Source organism: Lycorma delicatula, chromosome 5 (assembly GCF_047948215.1).
Source record: "Lycorma delicatula isolate Av1 chromosome 5, ASM4794821v1, whole genome shotgun sequence".
NCBI classification, from domain to species: Eukaryota; Metazoa; Arthropoda; class Insecta; order Hemiptera; family Fulgoridae; genus Lycorma; species Lycorma delicatula.
Genome location: NC_134459.1, coordinates 993,916 through 1,018,748, shown reverse-complemented (window position 1 = coordinate 1,018,748; position 24,833 = coordinate 993,916). Strand labels below are relative to the sequence as shown.

General features: G+C 40.5%; 1 pseudogene; it reads right to left on the bottom strand.

The window, feature by feature from the left end:
- Positions 1 to 229: 229 nt before the first annotated feature.
- LOC142324665 (uncharacterized) overlaps positions 230 to 24,833 on the bottom strand; it is a 47,471-nt pseudogene continuing 22,867 nt past the window's right edge.

Sequence of the window (24,833 nt, the reverse complement as noted above, 5' to 3'; positions counted from 1 at the left end):
TATATTTATATGACCTTTTTTCTTATTTTTAGCCTCTAGAATGAGTTGTCAAAGTATTGCGCTATCCTTCTGAATCACTCTGTACATATATATATATATATTCACGCTATTATTATATAAAATCTAAATTTCAGTGCTTGGTTTTGCGTCCATGAAAACTATTACATATTACGCTACAATTGTAATTATAGAAGGTAAGAAATATTAACCTAAAAGTTAAATGTATAAATCAATATTTTCTATTATTATATACACTAACCTCTAAAAGTTCAAAATCAGATGGATTTGAAGTTTTTCCTTGCCCATTGCCCATATCTTTGACAATTTGACATGCTTTTTCACTGACTTCATGCATTACATTAAAAATATGATTAACAATTGCAGGATTATTAGATTTCAATTTAACGACTTTATTCACCAATTCTGCCGTATTCCTTAAAACACCTGTAATACGAATAAATAAAAATTAGAATGTATTTAAAATTATTGAATGCGTAGTGCGATGTCGCACCGTCATGTTGTAGCCGGCAGTGTCTGTCTTCCTCTTCCAAGACTGCGATGAACCGAAATAAAATATCCTGATATCGTTCTCCATTAATGGTGTACTCGAAAAAAATAGGACCGATTATTTTATTCCGCGATATCGCGCACCACACGCCCGACTTCTGCGGGTGTAATTGTTTTTCATGATAAACGCGGAGATTTTCAGCGCTCCAAATTCTACTGTTTTGGCTGTTTACGTAGCCGTTCAAATGAAACCGTGCTTCATCTGTGAAAAATAACGAATCCATAACGTTAACTCCCTCGCGCAGAAATCGAGGGAACCGTTGACAATATTGTAGCCGTTTTTCTTTGTCGGGCTCGAGAAGTCGATGAACCGTTTGAATGCGATAAGGTCGTAATTGTAATCGTTTGATCGCCCGATGAACAGTCGATTTAGACAAATTAATTTCAGCAGACAAACGTCTGATCGATTTATTTGGCGAGGCGAGTAATCGATCTTTGATTTCAGCGACTGTATTCAACACCGACGCAGATCTTTGTGTTTTGTGTTGTTGTTATTAATAGAACCGGTTTCTCTAAATTGTGCGACTAACCTTAATACTGATGTTTTGTTAGGAGCCGGTTTATCTGGGTACTTATGGCGAAACAAATCTTGCACTGCAACCGCTGATTTCGTACTGAAGTACGACTCGACAATGAAAACACGTTCATCTACCGAAAACACCATCTTGTTTCTAGCGATACACTGAACGTTATGATTGCATTGTTGTTACTATCGGTAGTTAATTTAAACAAACCCACCGGGTTAGCCTAGTGGTAAACGCGTCTTCCCAAATCAGCTGATTTGGAAGTCGTGAGTTCTAGCGTTCAAGTCCTAGTAAAGCCAGTTATTTTTACACGGATTTGAATATCAGATCGTGGATACCGGTGTTCATTGGTGGTTGGGTTTTTCAATTAACCACACATCTCAGGAATGGTCGAAATGAGACTGTACAAGACTACACTTCATTTACACTCATATATATCATCCTCTGAATTATTATCTAAACGGTAGTTACCGGAGGCTAAACAGGAAAAAGAAAGTTAATTGAAACAAAAAAAAACAAAAAAACAAAAAAAAATACTTAAGATTTGAACGCTGGACCACAAGATTTTAAAAATTAACTGAAACGGGAAGACGCGTTCACCCGGTAAGAATTCGTGAAACCCTAATCGAACATAATATGAATACAATACTGACACTAGGTCACAAATGATTTTCGAAGACTGTACATATAATCCAGTTGATTTCATAAATGGGATTTTATTTAAAAAATTCTCAAAGATTAAAGTGCATTTTTTTTGTCTTCAGTCATTTGACTGGTTTGATGCAGTTCTTCCCCCGACGGGGAGTCTTATTCTTTAAGACTTTGGGGGTTGGCGTCCCCACGGGCCTAGCCTCCGCAGCTTTTCTTCCCACTATACAATGAGCTGCGGAACACTTTACATTTTACACATATACTACACCAAGAACACTACATAAATTACAACATACAAACATACACAATTACACAACAACAACCTACACTGATATTTCTTACATTTACACTCGGTGGTGTTGCGACATCTTACGAAACGCAACCGTAACCCAAGGTGGGAACAAATCGTGCCGATGGGTGAATGGCTCTACGTAGTGAGTCTCGAACGATGTCCTCTGGGCACCAGGGCGAACCCAGTTGTATTTAGCTCTAACTCCAGTACGCGTGCGCTCTGCTGGAGTGGTCCATTTTTCGCCGGTACTCGCGGGACCAAAATTTCAGTTCCAATAACAAACACAATGATGGTTGGTGGTCCATCTGAAAAAACCACCAATTCAAGTCTTGCGAAGAGACCTCGATCAGCTTCGTCTGACGAGGATAAAAGTCCTACAAAAGAGAATTTCTTAGAATCAAAATATAAAAATATTAGATTCGTTGTTCTCAGAAATAGTCAGGAAGGTGGCTCCCTTCAAAAGGTCTCACCGTTTTTAATAAAGAAAACCTTAACAGGTGCAAGTGGCTCCCCGAAGAATATCAGGAAATTACGCGACGGATCGATTCTGGTTGAAACATTCAACGATGAGCAGAGTCGATCTATCTTACGGCTCCGTAATATGGGTGGTATAAATATAAGTACAGAATGCCACAAAACGTTAAATACGAGCCGGGGTGTAATTTTTTGTAGAGACCTTCTAGATATAGATATCTCGGAAATAGTTGATGAGCTTTGCCACCAAGATGTTGTTGAAGTGAAACGTATAATGAAACGGCAGAACGGAACAGAAGAACCGACACCGTCTCTTATATTAACATTCAATCTCCCTGTTCCACCAGAGAAGATTAAAGTGGGTTACCTCTCGGTTCGGGTACGACCATTCATACCCAACCCACAGCGATGTTTCAGATGCCAAGGTTTTGGTCATACTACAACATCTTGTACAAAAACCGAGATCTGTGCTCGATGTTCTAAAGAAGGTCACAATGACACTAACTGCGAAGAAAGTGAAAATGCGCAAACTGCAGTGGTCCACATACAGCTCGCTCCCGAGATTGCCCAACGTTTGAAGAAGAAAAGGCAATTCTCAAAATCTGTACGAAGCAAAAACTATCTTTTCCGGCTGCACGTAGAGAATATAAAAAGATAAACAATTCACGGAACCTGGTTAAACCAGACGTATCTTTTGCCACCGCTACATCTAAACAAATTCCTACAAATGCTAATAATCAGCAGTGCGGATCCTGCAATGACCTTAAAAAACTTGTTCAGATGCTATCTGATCAAGTAGCTTCACTTACAGCCACTATCTCAGAGCTGACAAAAACGAATAAAAAGTCCTCCGTCGTAGCTAGTGAATCAAACAGTGTTATGCATACGAAAGTTCCTATTCCCAAAGTCGTACCGCCACGAATAGCGACTATCACAGCTGGCAGCAAGCCACCTAATAAGCTCCCCATAAAGGGAACCAATATAACTATCTCCTCTGGGATGTCAACTACAACATCCCATTCAAATAAATCTCCTCCACCATCACCTCATATACTGGAGGATATGGTTGAAGAACCACCCGACCCTAGGGCATCGGAGTTCTTTAAAATAAAAAAAACAAAAAAGAAAAACCGAATCACATACAACTAATTTTTATATAATTTCCGAAATTTATTTTTTTATTTATTTTTTACACTTATGAACATTATTCAGTGGAATGTTAGAGGTATTCGGTCCCGCATTGAAGATATTACAGTACTGGCGCACACACATGATCCACTAATCATGTGTTTCCAAGAAACTCACCTTCTACAACATGACCGAATTACACTTAGAGGATACTTCTGCGAGAGATATGACTGCCTAGTAGACAGTAGGGAAAGTGGTGGAGTAGCGATTTTCATGAAGAATGGGGTATCAGCTACAAGAATTCAACTAACCACTGTCATTCCTGCTATTGCAGTAAAGATCTCTATTCCCTTCAAATTGCATATCTGCAATCTGTATCTCTCACCGAACACTGAGTTCAGTGTTTTAGATGTCTCAAATCTCCTCACACAAATACCATCACCATAGTTAATAGTAGGAGACTTCAATGCCCATCATATTTCCTGGGGCTCAACCTTCTGCTCCACTCGGGGAAATACGATAAACAGATTGAGACAAGATTTTGACCTTTGCCTACTGAATAATGGATCACATACATTTATGTCCTTATCAACTGGTACTGTATCTAACTTGGATCTTTCCATATGCTCACCGAATGTACTCCCTCATTTTAATTGGTCGATTTGTGATGACTTTCACGGCAGTGATCATAGACCAATTATTATTAGTTTCGGTGTAGACTGCGAGATTAAAAGAAGGCCACGGAGATGGATTGTTGAAAAGGCAGATTGGAACGGATACTGTAAAGCATTCCAATCTCAGTATGACGATGAAGCGAACATCCTCGACCAATATTCTTCTTTTACGTCCATGATACTTAAAAATGCCAACAGATATATCCCACAAACATCGGGTAATCCTAGACGTCCTTTCGTCCCATGGTGGAACGATGAATGCAAAAATGCTATTAAGAATCGACGGCAGGCATTACGTAAATTTAATCGTAGGCCTACAACGGAACATCTAAATTTATACCGCAGGGCTAGAGCGGTGTGCCGTCGAGTATTCTTGGACGCTAAGAGGAATTCATGGACGAAATACGTGAGCACTATCTCGCGCACTACTTCCACGTCTACTGTATGGAAGAAAATTCGTGCAATCTTCGGATCACCGAAACAATCTATTCTTGGTTTTATTGATGAAGGAGAACTCCTTTCATCATCCTCGGAAGTGGCAAATAGTCTAGCAAAATCTTTCCGCTCGGTGTCTCTCACCTCATCATATAATTACGATTTTCAACGGTACAAGATACAAATGGAGGTGTTGTCGTTAAACATTGGTGATTCGGTTGGTGAATTAAACACTCCATTCGTATTTAAAGAATTGTTACATGCACTTAAAAATTCACGGGACACTTCCCCTGGACCGGACAACATTCGCCTTTCCATGCTTTCACACCTTCCTAATTCGGCACTACAACAACTTTTGAATATTTTCAACGGTTTATTCTCCGAACAAGTCTTCCCACCCGGCTGGTCAGAAGCATTTATTATACCAGTACCAAAACCTGGTAAAGACCAGACGAACCCCTCAAGCTATCGCCCTATTTCATTAACAAGCGTTTTGTGTAAAATAATGGAGAGAATGGTAAATCGCAGACTTACATGGTACTTGGAGAAACATGGCTTTCTATCTCCAGAACAGTGTGGTTTTCGACAAGGACGATCTTCCATTGACCATTTAGTGTCACTAGAAACAGCCATACAAAACGCTTTCCTCAATCGGCAACACCTCGTCGCTATCTTCTTTGATATAAAAAAGGCGTATGACACAGCCTGGCGACGTGGTATTCTTAACACTCTCAAAAAATGGGGAATCAAGGGCAATATGCTTGCTTTTATCCGGGCATTCTTAAATCACCGAACGGCTCGTGTTCGTGTGGATGATTCGCTCTCAGATAGTGTCATCTTGGAGAATGGAGTGCCCCACGGTAGTGTATTAAGTGCCACCTTATTTTCTGTAGCCATAAATGATATTACCAAATGTGTTCAGGCTCCTGTCTCATGCTCTGTATTTGCTGACGACTTTGCTATCTACATTGCAAGCCGTTCAGCACCTACAGCAGAGAGACAACTGCAGAACACTATATATCACCTTGAAGCTTGGTCCAGGATTACTGGTTTCACATTTTCATCCGAAAAAACAAAATGTGTAGTTTTTTCTCGGCTACGAAAACCTTCTATTCCGCAAATTTTTCTGAACGGTGAGACTATTACTATCTCTAATTACGTTAAGTTTTTAGGTTTAATTTTTGATAGTCGTCTTACTTGGGTCAAACATTTAAAAGAATTGAAATAAAAATGTTCCAAAATTTTAGATATGATGCGAGTCCTTACTAACACCAACTGGGGAGCCGATAGATCATGTATGATACGTTTTTACTATTCCTTTGTTCGCTCCCGTTTAGATTACGGTTGTGTGGCCTACTCATCAGCTCGTCAAACCGTGCTTAAAATGCTGGATAGTGTACATCATGCTTTCCTTCGGCTTGCCACAGGCGCGTTTAGATCAAGTCCTGTCGCAAGCTTACTTGTAGACTGTGGTGAACCATCACTTTGGGATAGACGATACCAGCTTTTATTATCGTATTTTGCTCGTCTCAGAGGACAGCCAAATCACCCGGCTCTTGAGTCAGTCTTTAAAAATCCTAATCTAGGAAAGTATGAGGATCATCCACGTCGTACTGCACCTGTAGGTGTCCGTACCTGGCGTCTGCTGCAGCATATAAATGTTGACACACCGTCATTCTTTCCTATGTACCCTTGCTCATATCCTCCATGGAGAATAAGCCTTATAAATTTTAATTTTGACCTGACTACATGTAATAAACAATCAACACCATCTATCGTCTTTCAGCAGATGTTTCAGTGTGTTCTCTCCAAGACGAAACCAGACGCGGTTGTATACACTGATGGATCGAAACAAAACGATACGGTTGGGTGTGCTTTTGTTGTCAATGAGAGAACTTATATGTTTGGTCTCCCCAGTATTACGAGTGTGTTTACCGCTGAACTATATGCTATAAATAAGGCTCTAAACATCATTAACCCTAAATATAGAAAAATTCTTATTTGCAGTGACTCGTGTAGTGCTCTCCAAGCCTTAAAGAACTTTTATTCCAAACATCCTATCGTCATTGAAATTTACAACGCAATCGCTGAGTTGAATAATCGCAACACAGAATTAAGTTTTTGCTGGGTCCCTAGCCACGTAGGGATTCCAGGTAATGAACATGCAGATTCCGCTGCCAAAGAAGCATGTAACCAGCCTCCTTTCACCACCCGAGTTGCTACTTCTGATTTCATTAACTATGTAAAACAATTATTAAGAACAAGGTGGCAAGGTGATTGGACAGCTACTGTCGATAATAAACTCCGTCAGATTAAAGATTCTGTGTTACCATGGAACTCCTCATACAGAAAACTCCGGCGTGAGGAAGTAGTTCTCTGTCGATTGCGGATAGGACACACGAGAGTCACACACGAGTACCTGTTTACAAGAGGACAACCACCTCTATGCGCAAGATGCAAGTGCCGCGTGACTGTGCGCCACATACTCGTGGACTGCATATGTTATGCGGCATTGCGTCGTAAATTTAAATTACCTAGTAACATCCGTGGTATCTTGCGTGATGATAAGGAGGTTTTAAACCGGACGTTTATGGTTTTACGTAGTATAGGGTTAACACAAAAAATTTAATACTGTTGCGTATATTTTTTAATACTTTTAGTTTTTTAATAAGTTTATTATTTTTATTATATTTATTTATTTATTTTTTTTTTCTCTGTATGTTTGATATTTTTATCCGATTAGGAGCCTTTTACACTCCTTATCGGAATTTGTTAAATTTTATAAGTTATTTTTTAATATTTTAAAGACTGGCTGTGATATTAGTTGTAAGATTTTTGTGATATTAGTTGTAAGTTTTATCTCCTTTTTTAATTTTAATTTTTATTTAGTTTTAAGTTACATGTTAGTATTTTTGTTATCCGAGAATGGGCCTTTTACACCCATTCCGGAATTGATTTCCTGTGATAGTAGTTTTAAGTTTTAATTACTTTTATTTTTTTATCGATTCTCCGGGCGATGATAACGACCATTCGTTTTTCGCCCAAAAAAAAAAAAAAAAAAAAAAAAAAAAAAATGACTAGGATGCATGGGCATGCTCACCCACAAGAACGGGCATGTCTGTGTATTTACGATGATGTCAAGGGAGACCCTCAAGGTATGAGCGGGAGGGGGCGCTGTGAAGGCCATATGGAATATATGTCCGGTACATCAGGATAGGGCCGGGAAGGGCAGCTCCTACATTGAGGGAACCTCCCGAATGGGAGGTTCAGTTATCTCGGAGATATGTAGGAGACCCCGATGGGTGAGTTCCACAGTGGACGAAGACAGGATTGGTGGGGGTAATCATCCGCCATTACATATGGGGGCCGACTAACGAGATGCCTAACGGCGATTCCTGGTTGCCCCTGTATGTTAAAAGATGGAAAAAAAAAAAGGTTAGGGAAGGGACCTCAGCGAGGAGGACCAGCATGCCGAGGTGTGTCGGTTCCAATGAGCCGCTGGGGATTCCTGGGGATATAGTTTAGGGAATAATAAAACACAAAAGACCATGACACCACATCACGACACTCCAGGTATGGCGTGGTGTCTGAAAGGGGCATATAAAATAAAAGATTACTCTTAAAAAGAGCTACCGGTAGGCCGACCTGCCGTGCCAGTATATAGCTGGTAGGCGGGAAGGCCTATTTGGGTATAAAGACCGTCCCCTGGGTGGCGTAATACCAACAAGTCGGGTCGGTCCGGTCCAGGGGAGCTGAGATAAAAAAAAATTCTCTAGTATGATCTTCAATCATTTCGTTTAGTTCTGAACACGTAAACATGTCTACAACAATATCATCTCACGCCGAGTGTAAATTGCGTGTGGTAATTCGATTTCTTCATGCTGAGAGGTGTAATGCAACTGAAATTCATCGACGAATTAGTAATGTGTATGGTGAAACTTCAATGAGTGGCAAAAAAACAAAATGCGACAATGGTGTACGAACTTTAAATCATGACGTACAGATGTTCATGATGCAGACGGTCAGGGAAGGAAGCGAGGCGATTCGAGAAAATCGTCGGTTCACAATTACCGTATCGAGCGATTCGTTTCCTGAAATTTCAAGGTCATCTCTCTACACCATTGTGAACGAAAGTCTTCAGTATTGCAAACTGTGTACGAGATGGGTTCCCAAGATGCTGTCCGACGATCAAAAAACAATGAGAATGGACGCCTCCCTATCTTTTCTCCAGTGCTCCAGTGTCTCTGTCTTTGTCACTGTCTCTCTCTCTGTCTCTCTCTCTCTACGTCTCTCTCTCTCTCTCTCTGTCTCTCTCTGTCTCTGTCTCTGTCTCTCTCTCTCTCACTCTCTCAAACTCTCTCTCTCTCTCTCTCTCTCTCCCTCTCTCTCTTTCTCTCTCTCTCTCTCTCTGTCTGTCTCTCTGACTCTGTCTCTCTCAGTCTGTCACTGTCACTCTCTCTCTCTCTGCATAATGAAGGAGAAGATTTTTTCAACAAAACTGTCACAGGGGACGAGACACGGGTCAATTTTGAAACTGAAGAAACAAAATAACAATCCAAACAGCGGACGCATTCTTCCAGTAAACCGAACAAGTTCAGGCGAACCTTCTCTAACAGAATGGCTACTGTGTTCATGGGACCGGAAAGGAGTTCTCTTAGTGGAATTCATGGAACATCGCACGACCTCATATTGCGTGACTCTTCAACGTCTACGAAGAACGATTCAGAATAAGAGGAGATGAATGTTGTCATCAGGCATTGTCTTTCTCCATGACACTGCAGCTGTAACGAAAAAGCTCCTGTACCGTTTTCATCGGGAAGCGTTTCATCACCCACCGTTCACCCCGGAGTTGGCTCCATCCGATTTTCACCTCTTTGCTCGCATGAAACGCCGGCTAGGAGGACAACATTTTGATACAGACATCGAGCTGCTGGCCGGCGTAGAAACAAGGCTGAAAACCACTGGCGGCTCCGTTCTATAACGAGGGTATTGGAAATTTGGTACCACGCTACGACAAATTTCTAAATCAAAGTGTCGACTATGTAGAGAAATAGCGTAACTATATAATAAGTTGTTACAAATAAAAAATTTTTTATTTTCACTGTGGTTTTAATTTCGTGACCGATCGGACTTTGAAAAAAAATAATAACCCTCGTACAAAATGTGTACAAAACGGGGAAAAAATGTGTTATTTGATCCAATTTTTGGGGTTTTACATGAGATATCTTAGAAACTAACAGAGATACAGTTTTTGGACCTATTTTTTCGATTTCCCAACTGCTCAAAAACAATAAGAAACAATTGAATTATGAAACAAGTGAATATATATATATATATATTCACGCTATTTTTGGCGTTTTACATGGGATATCATAGAAATTAAGAGAGATGCAGTTCTGGGACCTATTTTTTTCGATGTCCCAGCCCAAAAAGTATAAGAAATAATTGAATTTGTGCCTTAATTGAACTACCCAGAATTTCAGTAAACCTTAATTTACCCGGAAGGAACTGAAACATTTTTCTTATTTTTACCCTCTACAATGAGTTGTCAAAGTATTGCCCTATCCTTCTGAATCATTCTGTACATATATATATATATATATATATATACGAGGTGCGTCAATAAAGTAATGAGACTGATGTGAAAAAAAATCTTGCTTACCGTTTTAGTCATGTTTAGTGTTGTCTCCTTCAAAGTAGTTCACCTCTGATTGCACACACTTATTCCAGCGCTTCTCCCATTGATGGAAACATTTCTGGAACTCATCTTCTGTAATATCCTCCAAGACCCTCGTCACAGCTTTTTGGACATCTTGTGTTGTTTGAAAATGGTGTCCCTTGACCGCCATTTTGATTCTTGGAAATAGAAATAAGTCGCACGGAGCGATATCTGGTAAATAAGGTGGCTGTGGTAGTACTGAAATTTGTTTCCAAGTTAAAAATTGCTGTACTGACAGAGCAGTATGGGATGGCGCATTATCGTGATGCAGAATCCAATTATCAGCAAAGTTGGCACGGACACGAAGAACTCGTTTACCAAGTCTTTCTAAAATTTCTTTGTAGAAATATCGGTTAACTGTTTGTCCAGGAGGCACCCGCTCTTTAGGAACAATTCCCTTGGAATCGAAGAAGCACACAAGCGTGCATTTCACTTCTGACATTGACATGCGAGCATTTTTTGGTCTGACCTTTGAGCACCGTTGCGAACTTTGGCGTTTTGTCTCTGGATCGTATTGAAAAAACCAACTTTCATCACACGGCTCAACAAATCTGGATTGATTTCCGTTTGCTCTAACAGATCGGCTGCCACATTTTTCCGTGTTTCTCGCTGTTGTGTGAGATTTTTGGGGACAATTTTTGCACAAATCTTTCTCGTACCAAGATCTTCAGTTAATATTAGACGAACCGTTCTCTATCGATGTTGAGTTCTTCTACAATCATTTTAACGGATAATCTTCGATCAGATCGTACGATTTCACGCACCCTGGTCAAGTTGACATCTGTCCGTGAGGTTGATGGTCGTCCACTTCGGTCTTCATCTTCAACATTGGTTCTGCCTTCACTAAAAATTTTATGCCACCGAAAAACTTGAGCTCTTGACATAACCTCCTATCCAAAAGCCTTCTGAAGCTTACCGTAAGTTGTCGTCGCGTTTTCACCCGATTTAACGCAAAAAGAAATGGCATACCGTTGCGCAATATTCATTTCTGTGACGAGACACACAAACACGTGTTCACTTTTTTTCTTTTTTTTTTTTCTACTCTCCCCGACCGGATATCCAATTAAGTATACTCAGTCGGGGAGAGTGTCCTTTTACTCTCAAAGGAGGCGTCCCCCACCCGCCGGCTATACGTCCGGCACGGCAGGTTGGCCTCCCCGGTCTCGGATCTTTTGTTTTACATTGCCTGCCTCTAATCCCCCGCTTTAGAGCCAAGGTCCGGCTATGCCGTCCCCCAGCGCCTCAGCAGGGAACCGGGACTCGGTCTTTACGCCTTTGGCCTCTAATCGACAGCGCAGACCCCACAAAGAGCCTAGACTCCCGCAGGGACGACCCCGCCGACCGGGACTTGGTCTTTTATTTTAACCCAAACTCAAACTCCCCTGGAGTTCACCCCCTTCTCAGGTACCCGCACACCAAGGCGTACAGGCCCTCCATGGAGTGACTGTCCGCCCTACCCTACTGTTTAAAAACAGTTCTTATCCCGTTCTTCTGTCTTCATCCTCTTTGGCCCGCAGGACCTCCCCGGCGAACCTGCGGAACCATTCCCGGTTCTCATTGTTGTACCCCGACCAGTTTATGAGATTTTCTGGTGTAAGACCATTAATTACTATTTGACCTCCGTTAACGGCCCATCTTGGACATATGAACAACGTATGTTCGGCATCGTCGTTCTCTGGACAATAGATGCACTGCGGGGTGGCTCTCTTCCCGATCCTATACAGATACTGACCGAAAGAGCCGTGCCCCGACAGTAATTGTGTCATGTAAAAATTGACATCTCCGAGTCTATTGTTATTCCAGGTTTTAATATTAGGGATTAGGCGTCTGGTCCATTCTCCCACTCTGGACCCTGCCCGCTCTTCTTGCCATTCTTGTTCTATAATCCCTTCCATCTCTTCTTTCAACATACCGCTGTGTTTGATGGTTCTGGCTTTTATCTGAAGGTCTATGGGTAGGACCCCGGTCAGTACGCACAGCGCGTAATACGATACCGTACAGTAACTAGCAGCTACACGCAGCAATGCCAGTCAATGGACACTTCTCAACTTCTTTTTATTTCGCTGTATGTTCATTGCCGCCCCCCATATGGGAGCCGCATACAGTACCGCCGAAGTGATAGCCGCGGTTATCAATCTTCGAATACCCATTTTAGGTGTGCCGTGGTTTTGAAATAATCCTTTGTTCACTTATTAAAGCACAAACTCACGACCGAGCAGTTGCATTAATGTGCCGCTTGGACTAGAAGTAGCTTATAGACCAAGGTCAAAGATAGTGTGCCTACGCAAGGTTGCCACATCTTGCAAAGAAAAATCAGTTTCATTACTTTATTGTCGCACCTGGTGTATATATATATATATATATATTCACGCTATTTTTGGCGTTTTACATGGGATATCTTAGAAACTAACAGAGATAAAGTTCTGGGACCTATTTTTTTCGTTTTCCCAGCTCAAAAACAATAAGAAACAATTGAATTTGCCCCTTAATTGACCTTCCCAGAATTTCAAAAAGCCTTAATTTACCCGGAGGAACTAAAACTCGGGCGAAATCTTTCACCCTGTATAACTCACTAACGAATCGTTTTTTTCGAACCTATATTTATATGACCTTTTTTCTTATTTTTAGCCTCTAGAATGAGTTGTCAAAGTATTGCGCTATCCTTCTGAATCACTCTGTACATATATATATATATATTCACGCTATTATTATATAAAATCTAAATTTCAGTGCTTGGTTTTGCGTCCATGAAAACTATTACATATTACGCTACAATTGTAATTATAGAAGGTAAGAAATATTAACCTAAAAGTTAAATGTATAAATCAATATTTTCTATTATTATATACACTAACCTCTAAAAGTTCAAAATCAGATGGATTTGAAGTTTTTCCTTGCCCATTGCCCATATCTTTGACAATTTGACATGCTTTTTCACTGACTTCATGCATTACATTAAAAATATGATTAACAATTGCAGGATTATTAGATTTCAATTTAACGACTTTATTCACCAATTCTGCCGTATTCCTTAAAACACCTGTAATACGAATAAATAAAAATTAGAATGTATTTAAAATTATTGAATGCGTAGTGCGATGTCGCACCGTCATGTTGTAGCCGGCAGTGTCTGTCTTCCTCTTCCAAGACTGCGATGAACCGAAATAAAATATCCTGATATCGTTCTCCATTAATGGTGTACTCGAAAAAAATAGGACCGATTATTTTATTCCGCGATATCGCGCACCACACGCCCGACTTCTGCGGGTGTAATTGTTTTTCATGATAAACGCGGAGATTTTCAGCGCTCCAAATTCTACTGTTTTGGCTGTTTACGTAGCCGTTCAAATGAAACCGTGCTTCATCTGTGAAAAATAACGAATCCATAACGTTAACTCCCTCGCGCAGAAATCGAGGGAACCGTTGACAATATTGTAGCCGTTTTTCTTTGTCGGGCTCGAGAAGTCGATGAACCGTTTGAATGCGATAAGGTCGTAATTGTAATCGTTTGATCGCCCGATGAACAGTCGATTTAGACAAATTAATTTCAGCAGACAAACGTCTGATCGATTTATTTGGCGAGGCGAGTAATCGATCTTTGATTTCAGCGACTGTATTCAACACCGACGCAGATCTTTGTGTTTTGTGTTGTTGTTATTAATAGAACCGGTTTCTCTAAATTGTGCGACTAACCTTAATACTGATGTTTTGTTAGGAGCCGGTTTATCTGGGTACTTATGGCGAAACAAATCTTGCACTGCAACCGCTGATTTCGTACTGAAGTACGACTCGACAATGAAAACACGTTCATCTACCGAAAACACCATCTTGTTTCTAGCGATACACTGAACGTTATGATTGCATTGTTGTTACTATCGGTAGTTAATTTAAACAAACCCACCGGGTTAGCCTAGTGGTAAACGCGTCTTCCCAAATCAGCTGATTTGGAAGTCGAGAGTTCTAGCGTTCAAGTCCTAGTAAAGCCAGTTATTTTTACACGGATTTGAATATCAGATCGTGGATACCGGTGTTCATTGGTGGTTGGGTTTTTCAATTAACCACACATCTCAGGAATGGTCGAAATGAGACTGTACAAGACTACACTTCATTTACACTCATATATATCATCCTCTGAATTATTATCTAAACGGTAGTTACCGGAGGCTAAACAGGAAAAAGAAAGTTAATTGAAACAAAAAAAAACAAAAAAACAAAAAAAATACTTAAGATTTGAACGCTGGACCACAAGATTTTAAAAATTAACTGAAACGGGAAGACGCGTTCACCCGGTAAGAATTCGTGAAACCCTAATCGAACATAATATGAATACAATACTGACACTAGGTCACAAATGATTTTCGAAGACTGTACATATAATCCAGTTGATTTCATAAATGGGATTTTAATTAAAAAATTCTCAAAGATTAAAGTGCATTTTTTTTGTCTTCAGTCATTTGACTGGTTTGATGCAGTTCTTCCCCCGACGGGGAGTCTTATTCTTTAAGACTTTGGGGGTTGGCGTCCCCACGGGCCTAGCCTCTGCAGCTATTCTTCCCACTATACAGTGAGCTGCAGAACACTTTACATTATACACATATACTACACCAAGAACACTACATAAATTACAACATACACACTTACACAATTACACAACAACATCCTACACTGATATTTCTTACATTAACACTCGGTGGTGTTGCGACATCTTACGAAACGCAACCGTAACCCAAGGTGGGAACAAATCGTGCCGATGGGTGAATGGCTCTACGTAGTGAGTCCCGAACGATGTCCTCTGGGCACCAGGGCGAACCCAGTTGTATTTAGCTCTAACTCCAGTACGCGTGCGCTCTGCTGGAGTGGTCCATTTTTCGCCGGTACTCGTGGGACCAAAATTTCAGTTCCAACAATTAACACAATGATGGTTGGTGGTCCATCTGAAAAAACCACCAATTCAAGTCTTGCGAAGAGACCTCGATCAGCTTCGTCTGACGAGGATAAATGTCCTACAAAAGAGAAAGAATCAAAATATAAAAATATTAGATTCGTTGTTCTCAGAAATAGTCAGGAAGGTGGCTCCCTTCAAAAGGTCTCACCGTTTTTAATAAAGAAAACCTTAACAGGTGCAAGTGGCTCCCCGAAGAATATCAGGAAATTACGCGACGGATCGATTCTGGTTGAAACATTCAACGATGAACAGAGTCGATCTATCTTACGTCTCCGTAATATGGGTGGTATAAATATAAGTGCAGAATGCCACAAAACATTAAATACGAGCCGGGGTGTAATTTTTTGTAGAGACCTTTCAGATATAGATATCTCGGAAATAGTTGATGAGCTTTGCCACCAAGATGTTGTTGAAGTGAAACGTATAATGAAACGGCAGAACGGAACAGAAGAACCGACACCGTCTCTTATATTAACATTCAATCTCCCTGTTCCACCAGAGAAGATTAAAGTGGGTTACCTCTCGGTTCGGGTACGACCATTCATACCCAACCCACGGCGATGTTTCAGATGCCAAGGTTTTGGTCATACTACAACATCTTGTACAAAAACCGAGATCTGTGCTCGATGTTCTAAAGAAGGTCACAATGACACTAACTGCGAAGAAAGTGAAAATGCGCAAACTGCAGTGGTCCACATACAGCTCGCTCCCGAGATTGCCCAACGTTTGAAGAAGAAAAGGCAATTCTCAAAATCTGTACGAAGCAAAAACTATCTTTTCCGGCTGCACGTAGAGAATATAAAAAGATAAACAATTCACGGAACCTGGTTAAACCAGACGTATCTTTTGCCACCGCTACATCTAAACAAATTCCTACAAATGCTAATAATCAGCAGTGCGGATCCTGCAATGACCTTAAAAAACTTGTTCAGATGCTATCTGATCAAGTAGCTTCACTTACAGCCACTATCTCAGAGCTGACAAAAACGAATAAAAAGTCCTCCGTCGCAGCTAGTGAATCAAACAGTAGGATACATACGAAAGTTCCTATTCCCAAAGCCGTACCGCCACGAATAGCGACTATCACAGCTGGCAGTAAGCCACCTAATAAGCTCCCCATAAAGGGAACCCACATAACTATCTCTTCTGGGATGTCAACTACAGCATCCCAGTCAAATAAATCTCCTCCACCATCACCTCATATACTGGAGGATTTGATTGAAGAACCACCCGACCCTAGGGCATCGGAGTTCTTTAAAATAAAAAATACAAAAAAGAAAAACCGAATCACGTACAACTAATATTTATATAGTTTCTGAAATTTATTTATTTTTTTTATTTGTTTTTTTACACTTATGAACATTATTCAGTGGAATGTTAGAGGTATTCGGTCCCGCATTGAAGATATCAGAGTACTAGCGCACACACATGATCCACTAATCATGTGTTTCCAAGAAACTCACCTACTACAACATGACCGAATTACACTTAGAGGATACATCTGCGAGAGATACGACTGCCTAGTAGACAGTAGGGAGAGTGGTGGAGTAGCGATTTTCATGAAGAATGGGGTGTCAGCTACAAGAATTCAACTAACCACTGTCATTCCTGCTATTGCAGTAAAGGTCTCTATTCCCTTCAAATTGCATATCTGCAATCTGTATCTCTCACCGAACACTGAGTTCAGTGCTTTAGATGTCTCAAATCTCCTCACACAAATACCATCTCCATCGTTAATAGTAGGAGACTTTAATGCCCATCATATTTCCTGGGGCTCAACCTTCTGCTCCACTCGGGGAAATACGATAAACAGATTGAGACAAGATTTTGACCTTTGCCTACTGAATAATGGATCACATACATTTATGTCCTTATCAACTGGTACTGTATCTAACTTGGATCTTTCCATATGCTCACCGAATGTACTCCCTCATTTTAATTGGTCGATTTGTGATGACTTTCACGGCAGTGATCATAGACCAATTATTATTAGTTTCGGTGTAGACTGCGAGATTAAAAGAAGGCCACGGAGATGGATTGTTGAAAAGGCAGATTGGAACGGATACTGTAAAGCATTCCAATCTCAGTATGACGATGAAGCGAACATCCTCGACCAATATTCTTCTTTTACGTCCATGATACTTAAAAATGCCAACAGATATATCCCACAAACATCGGGTAATCCTAGACGTCCTTTCGTCCCATGGTGGAACGATGAATGCAAAAATGCTATTAAGAATCGACGGCAGGCATTACGTAAATTTAATCGTAGGCCTACAACGGAACATCTAAATTTATACCGCAGGGCTAGAGCGGTGTGCCGTCGAGTATTCTTGGACGCTAAGAGGAATTCATGGACGAAATACGTGAGCACTATCTCGCGCACTACTTCCACGTCTACTGTATGGAAGAAAATTCGTGCAATCTTCGGATCACCGAAACAATCTATTCTTGGTCTTATTGATGAAGGAGAACTCCTTTCATCATCCTCGGAAGTGGCAAATAGTCTAGCAAAATCTTTCCGCTCGGTGTCTCTCACCTCATCATATAATTACGATTTTCAACGGTACAAGATACAAATGGAGGTGTTGTCGTTAAACATTGGTGATTCGGTTGGTGAATTAAACACTCCATTCGTATTTAAAGAATTGTTACATGCACTTAAAAATTCACGGGACACTTCCCCTGGACCGGACAACATTCGCCTTTCCATGCTTTCACACCTTCCTAATTCGGCACTACAACAACTTTTGAATATTTTCAACGGTTTATTCTCCGAACAAGTCTTCCCACCCGGCTGGTCAGAAGCATTTATTATACCAGTACCAAAACCTGGTAAATACCAGACGAACCCCTCAAGCTATCGCCCTATTTCATTAACAAGCGTTTTGTGTAAAATAATGGAGAGAATGGTAAATCGCAGACTTACATGGTACTTGGAGAAACATGGCTTTCTATCTCCAGAACAGTGTGGTTTTCGACAAGGACGATCTTCTATTGACCATTTAGTGTCACTAGAAACAGCCATACAAAACGCTTTCCTCAATCGGCAACACCTCGTCGCTATCTTCTTTGATATAAAAAAGGCGTATGACACAGCCTGGCGACGTGGTATTCTTAACACTCTCAAAAAATGGGGAATCAAGGGCAATATGCTTGCTTTTATCCGGGCATTCTTAAATCACCGAACGGCTCGTGTTCGTGTGGATGATTCGCTCTCAGATAGTGTCATCTTGGAGAATGGAGTGCCCCAAGGTAGTGTATTAAGTGCCACCTTATTTTCTGTAGCCATAAATGATTTTACCAAATGTGTTCAGGCTCCTGTCTCATGCTCTGTATTTGCTGACGACTATGTTATCTACATTGCAAGCCGTTCAGCACCTACAGCAGAGAGACTACTGCAGAACACTATATATCACCTTGAAGCTTGGTCCAGGATTACTGGTTTCACATTTTCATTCGAAAAAACAAAATGTGTAGTTTTTTCTCGGCTACGAAACCCTTCTATTCCGCAAATTTTTCTGAACGGTGAGACTATTACTATCTCTAATTACGTTAAGTTTTTAGGTTTAATTTTTGATAGTCGTCTTACTTGGGTCAAACATTTAAAAGAATTGAAAACAAAATGTTCCAAAATTTTAGATATGATGCGAGTCCTTACTAACACCAACTGGGGAGCCGATAGATCATGTATGATACGTTTTTACTATTCCTTTGTTCGCTCCCGTTTAGATTACGGTTGTGTGGCCTACTCATCAGCTCTTCAAACCGTGCTTAAAATGCTGGATAGTGTACATCATGCTTTCCTTCGGCTTGCCACAGGCGCGTTTAGATCAAGTCCTGTCGCAAGCTTACTTGTAGACTGTGGTGAACCATCACTTTGGGATAGACGAGACCAGCTTTTATTATCGTATTTTGCTCGTCTCAGAGGACAGCCAAATCACCCGGCTCTTGAGTCAGTCTTTAAAAATCCTAATCTAGGAAAGTATGAGGATCATCCACGTCGTACTGCACCAGTAGGTGTCCGTACCTGGCGTCTGCTGCAGCATATAAATGTTGACACACCGTCATTCTATCCAATGTACCCTTGCTCATATCCTCCATGGAGAATAAGCCTTATAAATTTTAATTTTGACCTGACTACATGTAATAAACAATCAACACCATCTATCGTCTTTCAGCAGATGTTTCAGTGTGTTCTCTCCAAGACGAAACCAGACGCGGTTGTATACACTGATGGATCGAAACAAAACGATACGGTTGGGTGTGCTTTTGTTGTCAATGAGAGAACTTATATGTTTGGTCTCCCCAGTATTACGAGTGTGTTTACCGCTGAACTATATGCTATAAATAAGGCTCTAAACATCATTAACCCTAAATATAGAAAAATTCTTATTTGTAGTGACTCGTGTAGTGCTCTCCAAGCCTTAAAAAACTTTTATTCCAAACATCCTATCGTCATTGAAATTTACAACGCAATCGCCGAGTTGAATAATCGCAACACAGAATTAAGTTTTTGCTGGGTCCCTAGCCACGTAGGGATTCCAGGTAATGAACATGCAGATTCCGCTGCCAAAGAAGCATGTAACCAGCCTCCTTTCACCGCCCGAGTTGCTACTTCTGATTTCATTAACTATGTAAAACAATTATTAAGAGCAAGGTGGCAAGGTGATTGGACAGCTACCGTTGATAATAAACTCCGTCAGATTAAAGATTCTGTGTTACCATGGAACTCCTCATACAGAAAACCCCGGCGTGAGGAAGTAGTTCTCTGTCGATTGCGGATAGGACACACGAGAGCCACACACGAGTACCTGTTTACAAGAGGACAACCACCTCTATGCGCAAGATGCAACTGCCGCGTGACTGTGCGCCACATACTCGTGGACTGCATATGTTATGCGGCATTGCGTCGTAAATTTAAATTACCTAGTAACATCCGTGGTATCTTGCGTGACGATAAGGAGGTTTTAAACCGGATGTTTATATTTTTACATAGTATAGGGTTAATGCAAAAAATTTAATAAGTATGTGTTCTTTCGTAATTGTATGTATTGTCCTATGTATTGTTTTTGTTATCCGAGTAGGGAGCCTTTTACACTCCCTATCGGATTTTTTTGTTTTTTTTGTATGTTTTTTAAATTCGTCTGTGATATTAGTTATAAGATTTTTGTGATATTAGTTTTAAGTTTTATCTCCTTTTTTAGTTTTAAGTTTTATTTATTTTTAATGTGATAGTTTTTAACATAGTTTTAAGTTTTATTTATTTTCAATGTGATAGTTTTTAACAGAGTTTTAAGTTACATATTAGTGTTTTTGTTATCCGAGAATGGGCCTTTTACACCCATTCCGGATTTTGTTTCTGTGATAGTAGTTTTAAGTTTTAATTTTATCTAAAAACCTAAAATTATTTTTATTTATTTATCTATTTATTTATTTTCCGGGCGATGATAACGTTCAACCGTTCTTCGCCCTTAAAAAAAAAAAAAAAAAAAAAAAAAAAAAAAAAAAAAAAAAAAAAACCGTCATTCTTTCCTATGTACCCTTGCTCATATCCTCCATGGAGAATAAACTTCATAAATTTTAATTTTGACCTGACTACATATAATAAACAATCAACACCATCTATTGTCTTTCAGCAGATGTTTCAGTGTGTTCTCTCCAAGACGAAACCAGATGCGGTTGTATACACTGATGGATCGAAACAAAACGATACAGTTGGGTGTGCTTTTGTTGTCAATGAGAGAACTTATATGTTTGGTCTCCCCAGTATTACGAGTGTGTTTACCGCTGAACTATATGCTATAAATAAGGCTCTAAACATCATTAACCCTAAATATAGAAAAATTCTTATTTGTAGTGACTCGTGTAGTGCTCTCCAAGCCTTAAAAAACTTTTATTCCAAACATCCTATCGTCATTGAAATTTACAACGCAATCGCCGAGTTGAATAATCGCAACACAGAATTAAGTTTTTGCTGGGTCCCTAGCCACGTAGGGATTCCAGGTAATGAACATGCAGATTCCGCTGCCAAAGAAGCATGTAACCAGCCTCCTTTCACCGCCCGAGTTGCTACTTCTGATTTCATTAACTATGTAAAACAATTATTAAGAGCAAGGTGGCAAGGTGATTGGACAGCTACCGTTGATAATAAACTCCGTCAGATTAAAGATTCTGTGTTACCATGGAACTCCTCATACAGAAAACCCCGGCGTGAGGAAGTAGTTCTCTGTCGATTGCGGATAGGACACACGAGAGCCACACACGAGTACCTGTTTACAAGAGGACAACCACCTCTATGCGCAAGATGCAAGTGCCGCGTGACTGTGCGCCACATACTCGTGGACTGCATATGTTATGCGGCATTGCGTCGTAAATTTAAATTACCTAGTAACATCCGTGGTATCTTGCGTGATGATAAGGAGGTTTTAAACCGGACGTTTATGGTTTTACGTAGTATAGGGTTAACACAAAAAATTTAATACTGTTGCGTATATTTTTTAATACTTTTAGTTTTTTAATAAGTTTATTTTTTTTATTATATTTATTTATTTTTTTTTTTTTCTCTGAATGTTTGATATTTTTATCCGATTAGGAGCCTTTTACACTCCTTATCGGAATTTGTTAAATTTTATAAGTTATTTTTTAATATTTTAAAGACTGGCTGTGATATTAGTTGTAAGATTTTTGTGATATTAGTTGTAAGTTTTATCTCCTTTTTTAATTTTAATTTTTATTTAGTTTTAAGTTACATGTTAGTATTTTTGTTATCCGAGAATGGGCCTTTTACACCCATTCGGGAATTGATTTCCTGTGATGGTAGTTTTAAGTTTTAATTACTTTTATTTTTTTATCGATTCTCCGGGCGATGATAACGACCATTCGTTTTTCGCCCAAAAAAAAAAAAAAAAAAAAAAAAAAAAAATGACTAGGATGCATGGGCATGCTCACCCACAAGAACGGGCATGTCTGTGTATTTACGATGATGTCAAGGGAGACCCTGAACGTATGAGCGGGAGGGGGCGCTGTGAAGGCCATATGGAATACATGTCCGGTACATCAGGATAGGGCCGGGAAGGGCAGCTCCTACATTGAGGGAACCTCCCGAATGGGAGGTTCAGTTATCTCGGAGATATGTAGGAGACCCCGATGGGTGAGTTCCACAGTGGACGAAGACAGGATGGGTGGGGGTAATCATCCGCCATTACATGTGGGGGCCGACTAACGAGATGCCTAACGGCGATTCCTGGTTGCCCCTGTATGTTAAAAGATGGAAAAAAAAAAGGTTAGGGAAGGGACCTCAGCGAGGAGGACCAGCATGCTGAGGTGTGTCGGTTCCAATGAGCCGCTGGGGATTCCTGGGGATATAGTTTAGGGAATAATAAAACACAAAAGACCATGACACCACATCACGACACTCCAGGTATGGCGTGGTGTCTGAAAGGGGCATATAAAATAAAAGATTACTCTTAAAAAGAGCTACCGGTAGGCCGACCTGCCGTGCCAGTATATAGCTGGTAGGCGGGAAGGCCTATTTGGGTATAAAGACCGTCCCCTGGGTGGCGTAATACCAACAAGTCGGGTCGGTCCGGTCCAGGGGAGCTGAGATAAAAAAAAATTCTCTAGTATGATCTTCAATCATTTCGTTTAGTTCCCCGACGGGGAGTCTTATTCTTTAAGACTTTGGGGGTTGGCGTCCCCACGGGCCTAGCCTCCGCAGCTTTTCTTCCCACTATACAATGAGCTGCGGAACACTTTACATTTTACACATATACTACACCAAGAACACTACATAAATTACAACATACACACATACACAATTACACAACAACAACCTACACTGATATTTCTTCCATTTACACTCGGTGGTGTTGCGACATCTTACGAAACGCAACCGTAACCCAAGGTGGGAACAAATCGTGCCGATGGATGAATGGCTCTACGTAGTGAGTCTCGAACGATGTCCTCTGGGCACCAGGGCGAACCCAGTTGTATTTAGCTCTAGCTCCAGTACGCGTGCGCTCTGCTGGAGTGGTCCATTTTTCGCCGGTACTCGTGGGACCAAAATTTCAGTTCCAATAATAAATACTATGATGGTTGGTGGTCCATCTGAAAAAACCACCAATTTAAGTCTTGCGAAGAGACCTCGATCAGCTTCGTCTGACGAGGATAAAAGTCCTACTGAACAGAATTTCTTAAAATCAAAATATAAAAATATCAGATTCATTGTACTCAGAAATAGTCAGGAAGGTGGCACCCTTCAAAAGGTTTCACCTTTCTTAATTAACAAAACCATAACAGGTGTAAGTGGCTCCCCTAAGAATATCAGGAAATTACGGGACGGATCGATTCTGGTTGAAACATTCAACGATGAACAGAGTCGATCTATCTTACGGCTCCGTAAAATGGGTGGCATAAATATAAGTGCAGAATGCCACAAAACGTTAAATACGAGCCGGGGTGTAATCTTTTGTAGAGACCTTCTAGATATAGATATCTCTGAAATAGTTGATGAGCTTTGCCACCAAGATGTTGTTGAAGTGAAACGTATAATGAAACGGCAGAACGGAACAGAAGAACCGACACCGTCTCTTATATTAACATTCAATCTCCCTGTTCCACCAGAGAAGATTAAAGTGGGTTACCTCTCGGTTCGGGTACGACCATTCATACCCAACCCACGGCGATGTTTTAGATGCCAAGGTTTTGGTCATACCACAACATCTTGTACAAAAACAGAGATCTGTGCTCGATGTTCTAAAGAAGGTCACAATGACACTAACTGCGAAGAAAGTGAAAAATGCGCAAACTGCAGTGGTCCACACACAGCCCGCTCCCGAGATTGCCCAACTTTTAAAGAAGAAAAGGCAATTCTCAAAATCTGTACGGAGCAAAAACTATCTTTTCCGGCTGCACGTAGAGAATATAAAAAGATAAACAACTCACGGAACCTGGTTAAACCAGACGTATCTTTTGCCACCGCTACAACTAAACAAATTCCTATAAATGCTAATAATCAGCAGTGCGGATCCTGCAATGAGCTTAAAAAACTTGTTCAGATGCTATCTGATCAAGTAGCTTCACTTACAGCCACTATCTCAGAGCTGACAAAAATGAATAAAAAGTCCTCCGTCGCAGCTAGTGAATCAAACAGTAGGATACATACGAAAGTTCCTATTCCCAAAGCCGTACCGCCACGAATAGCGACTATCACAGCTGGCAGTAAGCCACCTAATAAGCTCCCCATAAAGGGAACCCACATAACTATCTCTTCTGGGATGTCAACTACAGCATCCCAGTCAAATAAATCTCCTCCACCATCACCTCATATACTGGAGGATATGATTGAAGAACCACCCGACCCTAGGGCATCGGAGTTCTTTAAAATAAAAAATACAAAAAAGAAAAACCGAATCACGTACAA